The sequence below is a fragment of the Marmota flaviventris genome, chromosome 8, assembly GCF_047511675.1.
Source record: "Marmota flaviventris isolate mMarFla1 chromosome 8, mMarFla1.hap1, whole genome shotgun sequence".
In the NCBI taxonomy this organism is placed as follows: Eukaryota; Metazoa; Chordata; class Mammalia; order Rodentia; family Sciuridae; genus Marmota; species Marmota flaviventris.
The window spans coordinates 21,752,442-21,765,818 of record NC_092505.1 but is presented as its reverse complement, the minus strand read 5'-3'; positions in this window follow the sequence as shown (position 1 = coordinate 21,765,818).

Genomic DNA, 13,377 nt, shown 5'->3' with positions numbered 1-13,377 from the left:
GAGCAATTTGAAATGATTCCACACTGACAGGGCACTGCATAACTATCAAATTAAATGCATATTCTCTGTAGGAATCCACCACTTAGTTAACATCCAAATCATTTCCACAAATAAATTGAACTATTTAAATAAAAACTTCAAAATTAAAAAAAGATAATTATACACTTTCAGGTTAGTGTTTTCATTTGCTGTAGTCAGAACAGACTAAGCTTTATTCTATGAACAGAGAGTTTTGATTCTATTTTCAGGAGGGTTACTTGCAAATCTGTACTGAAAATCTAGACGAGCATGAAAGACAAGACAGGAAGACACTGACATATATAAAATACACCAAACTGCATAGGCCACAAGAAGTTTTTAGAAAAACTGTAGATGTTAGAAAAGGTCTTTTGGAGTCAGTCTACAGAGTCTTTTTCTCTAATTCAGTCTCACAATAGGAACAGATGAGCATTGGTGACCTTATGAATACAGCTCATGTGAAGGGAAGTCAGGTACCGAAGCAAGCATGACAGGGTCTCCACTAATTTTGAAATGGTGTCAGATCCGAAATAGGGGGTTTAATGCACAAGCAAGAACAAGAAAGAAAAATAGTTCCATTGCCAGACCTATAATACCAAACTATACATTTTGAAAGAGCCTAACAACAAAAGCAAAGTCAATCTCAGAACAAATTTTTGGCATAGAGAAATCAAAGCAACTAGATGACCCAAATCTAGTCATTAAGTATAGCAGGATGGATTTTTCTCTTGGAAAACCTTCTTGTGGAAAATATAAACAAAAAGTGCTTTAAATGAAAGGGTCTCTACATTAATAAGAAGCGAAAATAAAGGGAATGATCAATTGCTGAGAGCCACGGCTGAGTATTGATTGACAGGCGCCTCTGCCTGTCCGCCTCTGCCGCAACTTTTGAGTTCTCGCACTATTTTGGAGTTCTCGTGGGGATTTCCGGGGATTCCCCGAGAGTTCCCATTGGTTGGGGAAGTGCAGGAGGAGGGATTTCCGGGAGATAGTTCCGGCTGGGGGTTCCTGGACAAGCCTCGTGGCGAGTTCGGGAGGATTCCCCGGGAGCTGTGTGAAGTGTTTTTCTGCGTAAGGTTCATTAGTTCCTTGTATTACCTTAGATAATTGACCTTGTAAACCTCCATGCCCCTGTAAAGTTTTCCATGCCCTAACCGCATCTACAGCAATTTGTGCGTATACACCAGGATCATATTCAATTTGTTGCCGTTGACCCTCATAAGGTCCTTTTCCTAACAACATATCTAGATTTCTTTGAGGGTAACCGGCTGCTGCATTTCGCCTAGCTGTCTCCCTGCAAAATTCCTCATTGGCAACCTTCCATAACAAATATTGTCCTCCATTTAGCACAGATTTACACATACTAGCCCAATCTGCTGGCGTCATGTCCAAGTTGGTAATGGATTCGACCATGCTTACAGTGAAGGGTGCTTGAGGACCATAGGTTGTTACAGCCTCCTTTAACTGCTTCACTGTTTTGAAATCTAAAGCACGGTGAATTCGCTGCCCTCCTGCCTGCTCAAGTACAGGGCATGCTAATCTTTGAGGTCCTGTCTCAGGATCCCATCTATCAACTACGGGGTTTGAGGGCCACTCAGCTATCTCCATAGGGGGTGCTGTTGGTTGAATTACGCCCTCTGGTGATAGAACGGTGTTAGTAGCAGCCTCCTGTTGTAGCTTTTTCCCTAATACCTGTTTCTCCTCTAAGCTTTCTTCCTTTAAATTTTCTTCCTCTGTCTGACTAGCTTGAGAGACCTTCTCTTTTGCTTGATCTAAAATGTCTTTCTCCATGGTCTGAACCTCTAACAATTTACTTAACACTCTTTCAGTTTGTTTTTTACTAATTTCTAATCTGTTATAAAGATAACGCAACCCAATAAGATAACACAAAACAAAACCGAAACAGAATGAAACAAAAACGGAACAAAAAATCGTTGTATCAATTTTCCTATTTTCTTGATATGTGCATTTGTGGTCTATTTCTATCTCTTCCTCAGGGGCGAACAACTTCAAACCTTGAGCCAACCATTTTTCCCAATCTGCCTGATAAAATTCTAGGGATAGGCAGCTTGAAACAAACACAAAACAAATCAAAACAAGAACACATTGTTTTTTAAAATGGTCACCCATTCTCTCGCCTTCCCTTAGGGGCAATCAATTTCACTTACCCCGAAGCTTCAGACGTTCCCCGCACGGGCCACCAAATGCCGCAGTCTGGCTGGGCACAAATCACGAGCCACTGAAGCAGGAACAAACTTTATTTTTAAAACGCAGAAAAACACTTCACACAGCTCCCGGGGAATCCTCCCGAACTCGCCACGAGGCTTGTCCAGGAACCCCCAGCCGGAACTATCTCCCGGAAATCCCTCCTCCTGCACTTCCCCAACCAATGGGAACTCTCGGGGAATCCCCGGAAATCCCCACGAGAACTCCAAAATAGTGCGAGAACTCAAAAGTTGCGGCAGAGGCGGACAGGCAGAGGCGCCTGTCAATCAATACTCAGCCGTGGCTCTCAGCATCTCCCCCTTTTTGTTTAATTAAACAACAAGCAATGTGGCTTAGGGACCGTGCCTGTTAGGCAGTCCAATTCAACATATGGTCCTTACCCGTCATCGGATGAACTGACCTCTAGGCGTCAGCCTCCTGTCTTAGGTTGGTACCACTGCAATTGGATCATACCCGTCACTGACTACCGGTCCAGCATACAGCCATACTTGTGGATAGGTCTATGCACCAGTGGGGGGGTGAGGTTCTTTGCCTCACCTCTGTTGGCCCCCAAATTTAACCTCACTCCCCCACTGGCACCAAGGCCAAATTTGGGGGCCAACAGAGGTGAGGCAAAGAACCTCACCCCCCCACTGGTGCATAGACCTATCCACAAGTATGGCTGTATGCTGGACCGGTAGTCAGTGACGGGTATGATCCAATTGCAGTGGTACCAACCTAAGACAGGAGGCTGACGCCTAGAGGTCAGTTCATCCGATGACGGGTAAGGACCATATGTTGAATTGGACTGCCTAACAGGCACGGTCCCTAAGCCACATTGCTTGTTGTTTAATTAAACAAAAAGGGGGAGATGCTGAGAGCCACGGCTGAGTATTGATTGACAGGCGCCTCTGCCTGTCCGCCTCTGCCGCAACTTTTGAGTTCTCGCACTATTTTGGAGTTCTCGTGGGGATTTCCGGGGATTCCCCGAGAGTTCCCATTGGTTGGGGAAGTGCAGGAGGAGGGATTTCCGGGAGATAGTTCCGGCTGGGGGTTCCTGGACAAGCCTCGTGGCGAGTTCGGGAGGATTCCCCGGGAGCTGTGTGAAGTGTTTTTCTGCGTTTTAAAAATAAAGTTTGTTCCTGCTTCAGTGGCTCGTGATTTGTGCCCAGCCAGACTGCGGCAATCAATGAAGATTCTCAGAAGCAAAAGCAGGAGCCCAATTTCCTGTTTAATCCTTCAACCCACAAGAAGATATTTTCTCAATATTAGAGGACATTGCAAAACTGTTTTTAATAGAGGTAAAAACTTCGCAAGCTTAAGTCTACCTTTAAATACTTTTCCCTTGGAGTTTACAAACTACTCCTCTGACAATAATCCTTGGTTATTTCCCAGATTATAAATGTCCCTTCTTAATTTTAATCATGTTAGTTTTTCCTCTAGAAAATACACCTTTGAACATAATAGGAAGAGCCCATTGTACAAACAAAATTGCCAAAATCATGCTCTTCTGAAGGTTTCTATCCTAAAATTTCAATATGCACCACCCTAAAATAAGTCATTGCTAATTTTCAAATGAACTTATCAGCATCTTTATGCTGAAATTAAGCCCGCATTAAATATGGCAAGTTAGTGTGGGATTTTTTTTTTTTTTTTTTTTTTTTTGCAGGCAAAATGTACTATTGATACAGTCAGAAGTCCCAGGGCAAATACCTTTAATTTTAGATTGATTCATCCAATCTGCTATCCCAGCTCACAAAATAATTTTTTAACAATGAAAATGGAGTAAGAAAAATAGTAATAGTTAAGAGTCAATTAGATAAAAAACTCAACTTGAATGAGTGTTTATAAAAACTGACATCTTTCCAGTCATAAAACCCAAAATATTATTCTAAAGTTCTTAACTAGAACTTGTAGGAAGGACTTTAAATTTCTCTCTGAGTCTATTTTTTTTCTAATACATGAATGGCCTTTTGGAATTTGCTAAAATGAGGTGAACTGTAAGATTCCATCTATCTCCTCACAGTTCCAGCTCCAAAAATGCAAAAGTTCTCTAAAGATAAGTGAAAATTTTGTCCAGAGTTCATAATCTAGTAAATGATTTATCCTAAAGAGTCCAGTTCCCTACTCTTGAGAGCATACAGGCTATTCAGAACTCCCCCACACCCAGTAACTAAGGAAGAATGTAAAGTTTCAGTGAGGCATTGAGATTTCAGGTTTTCTGAAATTTCTTGAAACTCTATGATCTATGCAATTAATTATCAACTTTAGTGAAGCTATAATAAGAATTTTGGTATAATACAAGTGATCTTCCTTCAAAAATAATATTTTGTATCTAACAAGGCTAGACTGCATTTAATCCCTCCCTTAATTAACTTCTTATTGGCCATTTTTGTGTGTTCTTACAGTCAGAAGTCCTTTATCCACAATCAAAAAAAAAAAAAAAAATTAAGTGAAAAAGTTTGAATTCAGCTCACTCCTGGACTCCAGAGAGAAGAATTTTCTTACACTTTCAATTTAATCCTTCCTGGGTGAGTCTTCTGATACTGCCTCAAAATTAAATCCTTCCCAGCATGACACATATTTTTGAGGAAACTCAAAATACTCCATAAACTTAAAGCTTAGTCAAGATAATATTGCAATAGTTAAGCACTTCCTTTCCCCAAGTCAATATTAGTTACAACTTTAAAAGTGTGGAACCAAAAGTTCATATCCAGTTATACATTTGTTTGCCCAGATTTTCCTCTATTATGGGCAAAATAGCTGTTTAAGCATGTCTTTCCCTCAAAATGCCATATCTGCAATTAACTGCTTATAGAATTATACAATAAGAGCATTGTTTTATAACAACAGGAAAGATTAGCTTCAGATGTATAAAATAAATAATTTTTCCTAAAGTAATAGTTGTCAAGTTTTACATAAAATTCATATGTATATATTGTTAAAAATGTAGATTTTGAAACGAAAAAAAAGTGAATTAGATTGTTAGACTATCAGATACGGAAACTAAACATTAGCTAGAAGAACAAAAGAGAAAGAAAATTATGTTAGGAAAAACATATTTCATCAGTGGTTTAGGGATCTGTGGAGAATCTAGGAATAAGAAAAGCAGAGAAGCATGTTTTCTGTTTGTATATTTTTTTTCCTTTTTTAATGTTTTTCTTATCCAAATTTAGATTTGGCAAGTTAGAAGATATGCAGATTTTTGCAACTTACTTTTGAGAAAGTGTCAATATCAGACAATCTCATATATGCTTAGAACATTAACCAGTCAACTTGATGGTGTAAGTTCAAAGAAAAAGAATGGCTGCAGTTTAAGAATTCATGAAGTTGCCAGGTGTGGTGGTGCCCAGCTGTAATCACAGCTGCTCTGGAAGCTGAGGCAGAAGGATAGCAAGTTCAAAGCCAGCCTCAGCAATAGCAAGGCACTAAGCAATTCGGTGAAACCCTGTCTCTAAATAAAATACAAAATAGACTTGTGGATGTGGCTCAGTGGACAAATGCCCCTGAGTTCAATCCCTTTTACCTCCCCTACCCCCCCCAAAAATGAATATGTGAATACAGCTGGAAGCAATAGCACATGGCTGGAACCATAGTATCTGGGGAGGCTGAGGTAGAAAGATTACAAGTTTGAGGAAAGCCCCAGCAACTTAATGATACCCTTAGCAATACTATGAAAAAATGTCTCAAAATTAAAAAAAAAAAAGGAGTGGAGAGATATCCCAGTGATTAAGCACCCCTGGATTCAATTATTAGTTTAAAAAGTATCTGTTTTTTTTTTTGTGTGTGTGTGTGTGTGTGTGCTCGTATGTGTATGTGTTACATAAAATTTACTAAAATTTTAACAGAAGCAAGATGATAAAAATATCAATAAATTTTATGAAGATAAAGGCACAAAGGGTGGAGAAAAGCATGACTGGAATTACACTGTGAGGTTCTCAACAATCTATTTATTTATTTATTTATTTTTAGAGAGAGAGAGAGAGAGAAGAGAGAGAGAGAGAGAATTTTTTAATATTTATTTTTCAGTTTTCGGAAGACACAACATCTTTATTTTATTTTTATGTGGTGCTGAGGATCGAACCCAGGGCCCCCGCGCATGGCAGGCGAATGTATTATCGCTTGAGCCACATCCCCAGCCCGATTCTCAACAATTTAATAGAATTTCATTTTCAGAATCCATGTGATGTTAAAGATTAATACTATAAACTCAATAATAGAACAGTCCAATAGAAATTTCTATGATAATGACAACTTTTTATTATGATTTTATTAGTGCATTATAATTATACATATAATGAAGTTCATTGTGACATATTCAGACATGTACGTAATGTAATTTGCTCGACTTCATGCTCCATTACTTTCTCTTTTACTCCCTCTTCCTCTCTCTGAGCCCCTTCCTCTATTTTATCAGTTTCCTTTCTATTTGTTTAATATTTAATAATTCTACATGAGAGGAGTTCATTGTGATAAGTGCATACATGCACAAAGCATATTTGGTCAATTTCTTTCCCCACTACCTCTTCTACCCTGCTTTCTTGATATTTTTCTTCTACTCAACTTTTCTCCCTTCTATTTTAATGAGAAGTTTTTTTTTTTTTTTAAATTGTTATTATTATTATTATTGTTTTCATTCTTGCTTCTACACATAAAGGAAAACATTTGACACTTGTCTTTCTTAGTTTGGCTCATTTCACTTAGTATGGTGTTTCCAGTTCCATTCATTTACTAAGTATTTACATAATTTCATTTTGGGGGGAGGTGCTGATTGGAACTCAATTCTGCCAATTTCATAACTATTAACTACATGCATTTTTGAAGGTGGCTAGTGTGACTCCAGAAAAACTAAATTTTTAATTTGAATTGTTGTAATCTTTAAGTGACAAGAAGTGACTATTGGCTACTCTGTTGAACAATCCAACTTTAGTCAAAGCAATGATATTAAGAACAAAGAGATATAACCTAAATTTAAACAAAACACATAAAAGGAAATAATGAAAGATACTTATTACAAAAGATAAGAAAAAACAAAAGGGAAAGAGAAACAAAAATCTGAATAACCAAAACTCCACTGATTTAAAGGTGTTAAATATAATCACATCAATAATTTGATAACCTGAACAAGTAACATTTTCTAATTAAAAAGGTAATACTTTTAGACTAGGTAGGAGAGCCAGACTCCAAAGTGGGGGATCAGAGGGGAAAGTCTTTAAAAATAGAGACACAAAATGGTTGCAAAATATGTGTTAGAATACATGCCAACCTTAGAAAGCTGATGTGTTTGCATCTGCATAAGAAAAATGTCTTCAATAAATCACTAGACATGAAGAACAACATTTCCTCAAGAGCAAAATTTATCAATTCTTCAAGAAGAATAACATTTAATATACCTCTAATGGTAAAGATTCAAATATGTGATAGGAAAAATCACATATCCACAGCCATAATTAAATTTTTAACTGTCCGTTCTTGGTAATAGATAGACAAGTAGACAAATAATTAGTAAGAAGAAAGGAACCCATTGCAAATTGATGTGTTAATAGACTATTATATCGAACAACTGCTCAATCACTTTATTCAATTGCGTGGCATATTATTCAGTTTTATATTCACTGTGACCAATATATCTGACAAGAACTTAGAGGAAAATAGATTTATTTTGGCTCTCAGTTACAGAGATTTTAGTCCGTGATCAGCTGGCTGCATTGTTTGGAGCCTGAGGTGAGGCAGAATGTCATGGTGGTGAGAGCTTGTGAAGGAGGCGGTCAGCTCATGGCAGCCAGAAAGCAGACTGAGAGGAAGAGCCAATATATAGTCTCCAAAGGCATGCACCCAGTGAGCTTCCTCCCTTTCACTGAATATAGGTAACCTAACTGCCCACAGTTACTCTCAGTTATTCATAATCACCAAATAAATTAATCCTCTGATGAAGTCAGAGCCTTCATTATCCAATGTCTTCCCAAGAGGCCCACCTCTGGACATTGCTCATGTTTTCAACACAAGAGTTTTTGGAGGACATTCCAAATGCAAACTTTTACACATGGGGTATTCACCAACTCAGACCAGATACTGGGTCATACTGTAAATTCTAATAAATTTCAAAAGACTGATATTAATCAGAGTTTGTGTTTTGCAATGGAATTAAACTAGAATTCAATATCTTAGAAATATCTAGAAAATGTTTGACAACGAAACTACGTATTTCTATACAAATTATGTGTCAAAAATAAATTATAAGGGGAAGACGTGTTTCAAAATGAATAGTATAAAAACACTATTCAGGCTTAGTGGTATATAGCATTTGCCTAGTATATGTGAATATAAGACTCTGGGCACAAAGTATAACTAAATTTCAAGAATTTTAATGCACCAGCCTTTATGACTTTATTTAGTATTGATTTTTCAAATACAATATGATGATAATTTGTGAGAGAGAAGGTCCTAAAATCTTTACATTCTTTCAAATCTAAATACTCTTTAAAACATGACTTGTTCAGTCCACTGATTTAGTGATCCAGAATAATGATAGCACCTCATAGAGATGTGAATGGAATGCATTTGGTCTATATTTGATCTACTTTGGACTGCAGATTTAAACTTCTACACATGAGCACTTACACACCACCTAACTGCAGAAGACAAAGGAAGGAAGGAGTCCTGAGCCTGATCTTAAATTTACCCCTCTTTTCTCTTATTCTTCTTTCTCATTTTACTATACCCTTGTTTCATCTGCCTGTCTTGTTTTTAAAGTGGATTTCACCCTCAAGAATGAAAGTAAGCAGCACATTAAGGAAATCAATGACCAGTTTTTAAAAAGATTTTAAAGATATTATCTATGTGGACATTGACATTGGTCATCTATTCAAAAGTTTGACCTTCCTAACAAGAGTCTGGAAATATAGTTTGCCTGTATTCAATCACTAACTACTGTAGATTATTCCACTTATCAGCTATATCATAAATGTTATGTACATATAAGGCACCTGAATGGTTTAATATTATTTTATGGATTACTCTATTTTGAGTCCTATATGTTCTTATAAACTCATTTTTAAAAATCTGTTTTTTTAGTTCTCTGTTTTATTATGGTAATATTAAAGATTTTAAACCAAATAATTTGTAACAATGATTGAGGACAAATCCACATTTCTTACATAGAATATAAAAAGAGAAGTCCCAGATTCCCTGCACATTCCAATTTGATCTCCCTTTCACCCCAAATGCACAAGGACATATGCAGCACACAGAGATTAGCACAAATACCCTTTGGCCAAAAATGATTAGGTAAATGCTATCCATTTCATCATGCTGAATGTGAACTACAAAAGCATTTTTATGTGTTTTACAGTTATTCACTATATTGTTTCTATTAAATGTTATTTGGGGTGTCTGTGATGCAAAAGAAATCACCAAAAATATAGTTATGCAAAAAACATTTGAATATATTTACAACTTTATGGATAAGACATTGTGCAGATCACAACAGAGAGGTCTTATCTCTTCTCCACAATGAGCTTAGGTGGCTCAAATAAATGGAAATGGCCTTGGTAGCTTAATTGGCACCACATGTGTGAGGTCTCAGTTTTGGCTGTTGTCTGATCCAAAATGGCTTATTCAATCACCTAACACTTGATCTGGGCTGGTTGGACCAGCCAAAGCTGACTGGCCTCTCTTTCTCTCTTTCTCTCCACTTTCACATTATGACACATGTGTCCTAAAGTTATTAGACACCTTTCATACTGATGAACTTTTCTAAAGGCAGCATTCCAAAAGGACTGGCTGCAAGATTTCTTAGGAAATAGCTCTGGGAATTCCAGAATGTACATTTCCACACATTCAATTGATCAAGCTAAAAAATAAGCAAATATGGATTCCAGAATAAAATTAGACCCCAACTCTTAAAGGGTGAATTTGTGGCAGTCTACAACATTTGTTGGAGTAGCTCAGTACTCAAAAGACTGAATAACTGTAATCAAGTTAATTACACAGTTGTTAAAGTTTAATTTGTGCAAATCATACTGAAATATTTCCATATGTTGAGTCCTTTTCTATTCCCTGCTTCTACCCTAGGTTCTACATTATTAAATTATTCACTTCTCCTTACAATTAAGGATTTCTACCCTGTTCTTCTGCCACATTATCAAATGGATTTTATCTCATGTGAATCTGTCACTTAAATATAATCTTATTTTTTCTATAATTGTATGCTATTTATGTCTTTGAAACTATTAGCATATGTGGATAATTTTACTAAACTTCTAGTAAATGTTTTTCTTACATTATTTTGTATTAAGACATCTCAGCATTACATAAAATCTCAATCACAATGACAAAATTTAGATTATAGAACAAGAAAAGCAAAAACAATCATGAGAAATAGTGAAATAAAATAATCAAGTCATGCTAGATGCTATTTTCTGTCATTGCATGTCAAATTAGTTAAAATAACATTAGCTCAAAAAGGATTTTTAAATCAACTAATTAAACATATTTTTTGTACAATACTCAGTTGCTCGCATTTTAGAAATACATGAAATGATATTTTTGTTGGAGCTATAAGATTATAAGGCAAACTTATTCAGATATTGTCAAGAGATTTCTTGCTTTTTGCAGTTATGCAATTTCTTCTTTTAAATTCCTCCAGGAAGAGTTAAGTGTATTAATACCCAAATGATTGAAGAAGAAAAGAAATGGAGCAAAGCAGTACAACATATCCCATTTCAATTTAAGAATATTTTTACTCAGGATTATCATCAAGGTAATACTCCACAGATTTGTTAAACTATTATGGCATAACAATTTGAATAGCACAAGAAGTATATATATGATTCTGCAAAACAAGTTATATGACTTTTCAATTGAGAAAATATTAACAGGATTAAAAACTTTAAGCTCTAATCACATAGGAACAACTAGAAAAGAAAACCATGTCAATACTATTGATTCTCAAGCACTTTGCTGTTTAATTTTACACAGTTCAAAATGGATAAATATATCTAAATTCAAATTATGTGTGTTTCTCACTTTAACAACTAATAACTGAAAATTATAGAATTCAAGTTTTTGCTAGGTTTTCCTACAGTGAGTCAGTATTGGGTGTGCTTTTATCACATTTATTTATCTCAGAAAAAATCATACAAACAATATAAAAATGAAACAATGAGAAAATGCATGCAAAAATATATTCATTTACTAAATTGTCTTGCTCACTAGAGGATGTGGAAATGAATGTATATATAGATATGCATGCAAACACACACATACACATCAAAAGTAACTAAACAGAAATCATTATGTGTCTCACAATGGATAAGTGATTTTAAAAATTCTGTCATGATTGTATACAACAGTTAAGATTCTAGCTTTATTTTTCTATTGAAAAAATAACGATTTTTTTCAACATAATAAAACTATTCCATTTTCTTAGCAATTTTCAGTTATTAGAAGCAGATGGTGTTCTGGTGCTCAACAAAATTAATTTACATTTTAGAGAAGGTACTTAATTAGAATTAGATCTTATGTCTCAAATGCATTGGTTTCATTGTTACACATACTGTTTCCAATTCTGCCAGCTGTCATGTATATATACACTGATTTTTTTTTATTTTTAAAAAATATTATTTATAAATAAAAGATAATATATTCATTTACTGCATAACCTGTACTAAAATATATTATTTTAAACTGAATTTTAGACTATGTGAAAAGTCATCAAAGTCTCTTGTTTAAAAACACATAGAAATTCATTTTATATAGGAATTATAGTGTATATCATCATGCACTAAAATGCCATGTTTGCAACTCTTCAATTATGTGGACATTTTCTTTTAATTTCTACAGTATTAACTGAAATATTTAATACCCCTAGGCTCTGTAAAGTATGTGTGCACACATATGAATTATGTGTGAATGTATGAATGTTTATCTTCTGTTAATCACATTCAGTATTCTAATATTTTGTTGCTGGGTTAAATATAATAATGATATAAGATACATTAATCCAAGTTATTTATATTCCAATCTTTATAAGTCTGCCTTCCTACTATGTAAAACTTTGTCATTTTTCTGAAGAGTAAAAGTTTCTCATTGTTCAAAGGTCTATTTTACTTGTCATGAATTATCAGCAATTTCATCTTAGTTTATTACACATACTATTATTTTGCTTTTTGGGAAATAAAATTAGTAGTCTTCTTTGAGGAAGTTAATATAGCAATAATATCTCTACTTAGTTAAGAGTTATTCTCTTTTTCATGTAACTAGTATGAAATTCTAGAACATTGTTTTAAATTTATTTCAAACAGCTATTCTTAATATTTTCTTAGAAATAATTCTTAACAAGTTCTGAGGCTTAGCTTGAGATTTGATTTTCCATTATGTTAATACTATTAGAAAAAAATAACTTTATTGAGTTAGGGAGCTTAGTGGTAGAGTGCTTATTTAGAATTTTTAAGACTCTGATTTGATCACCAGTACCACAAAACAAAATATTTCTAAATTATCATTAAAAAATAATGCATATTTTTCATCCATTCACCTATTGAAGGGCATCCTCATTGTTATACAAAATTACATATAAGATGGTGTGAAGGGGAAGAAAAAAAAGAGAGAGAGACAAATGTGTTACAGTAGATGCAGTAGAGAGAGGTGATGGGAAGGGAGAGGAGCGGAGGGGGGATAGGAAGGGCAGCAGAATACAACAGACACTAGTATGGCAGTATGTATAAATGTGGCTGTATAACCAGTGTGATCCTGCAATCTGTACACGTGGAAAAATAAGAATTCATACCCCATTTGAATCAAATGTATGATATGTTGTTAGAGTCTGTAAACAAGTCAGGATGGCGCCTGGCATTTTGCCAGAGAAATGTTAGAGTCTGTAAACAAGTCAAAATAACACCTGGCATTTTGCCAGTGGAATGTTAGAGTTCGTAAACAAGTCTGGATGGTGCCTGGCAAAATGCCAGAGGGAGTGGTTTGTGAAGTAACACCAGCGAGCCATTAAGTGTGGAGATTTCTTATTGGTTGACTGATGTATCTAGTTTATGCTAATTAGATAAGCTGTGTGGAATGTGTAAATACTGCTCCTGTCCTATAATAAACGGCTCCCACTCCTGCTGTATCAACATACACAAGTTATTCGTCACCCCCCGC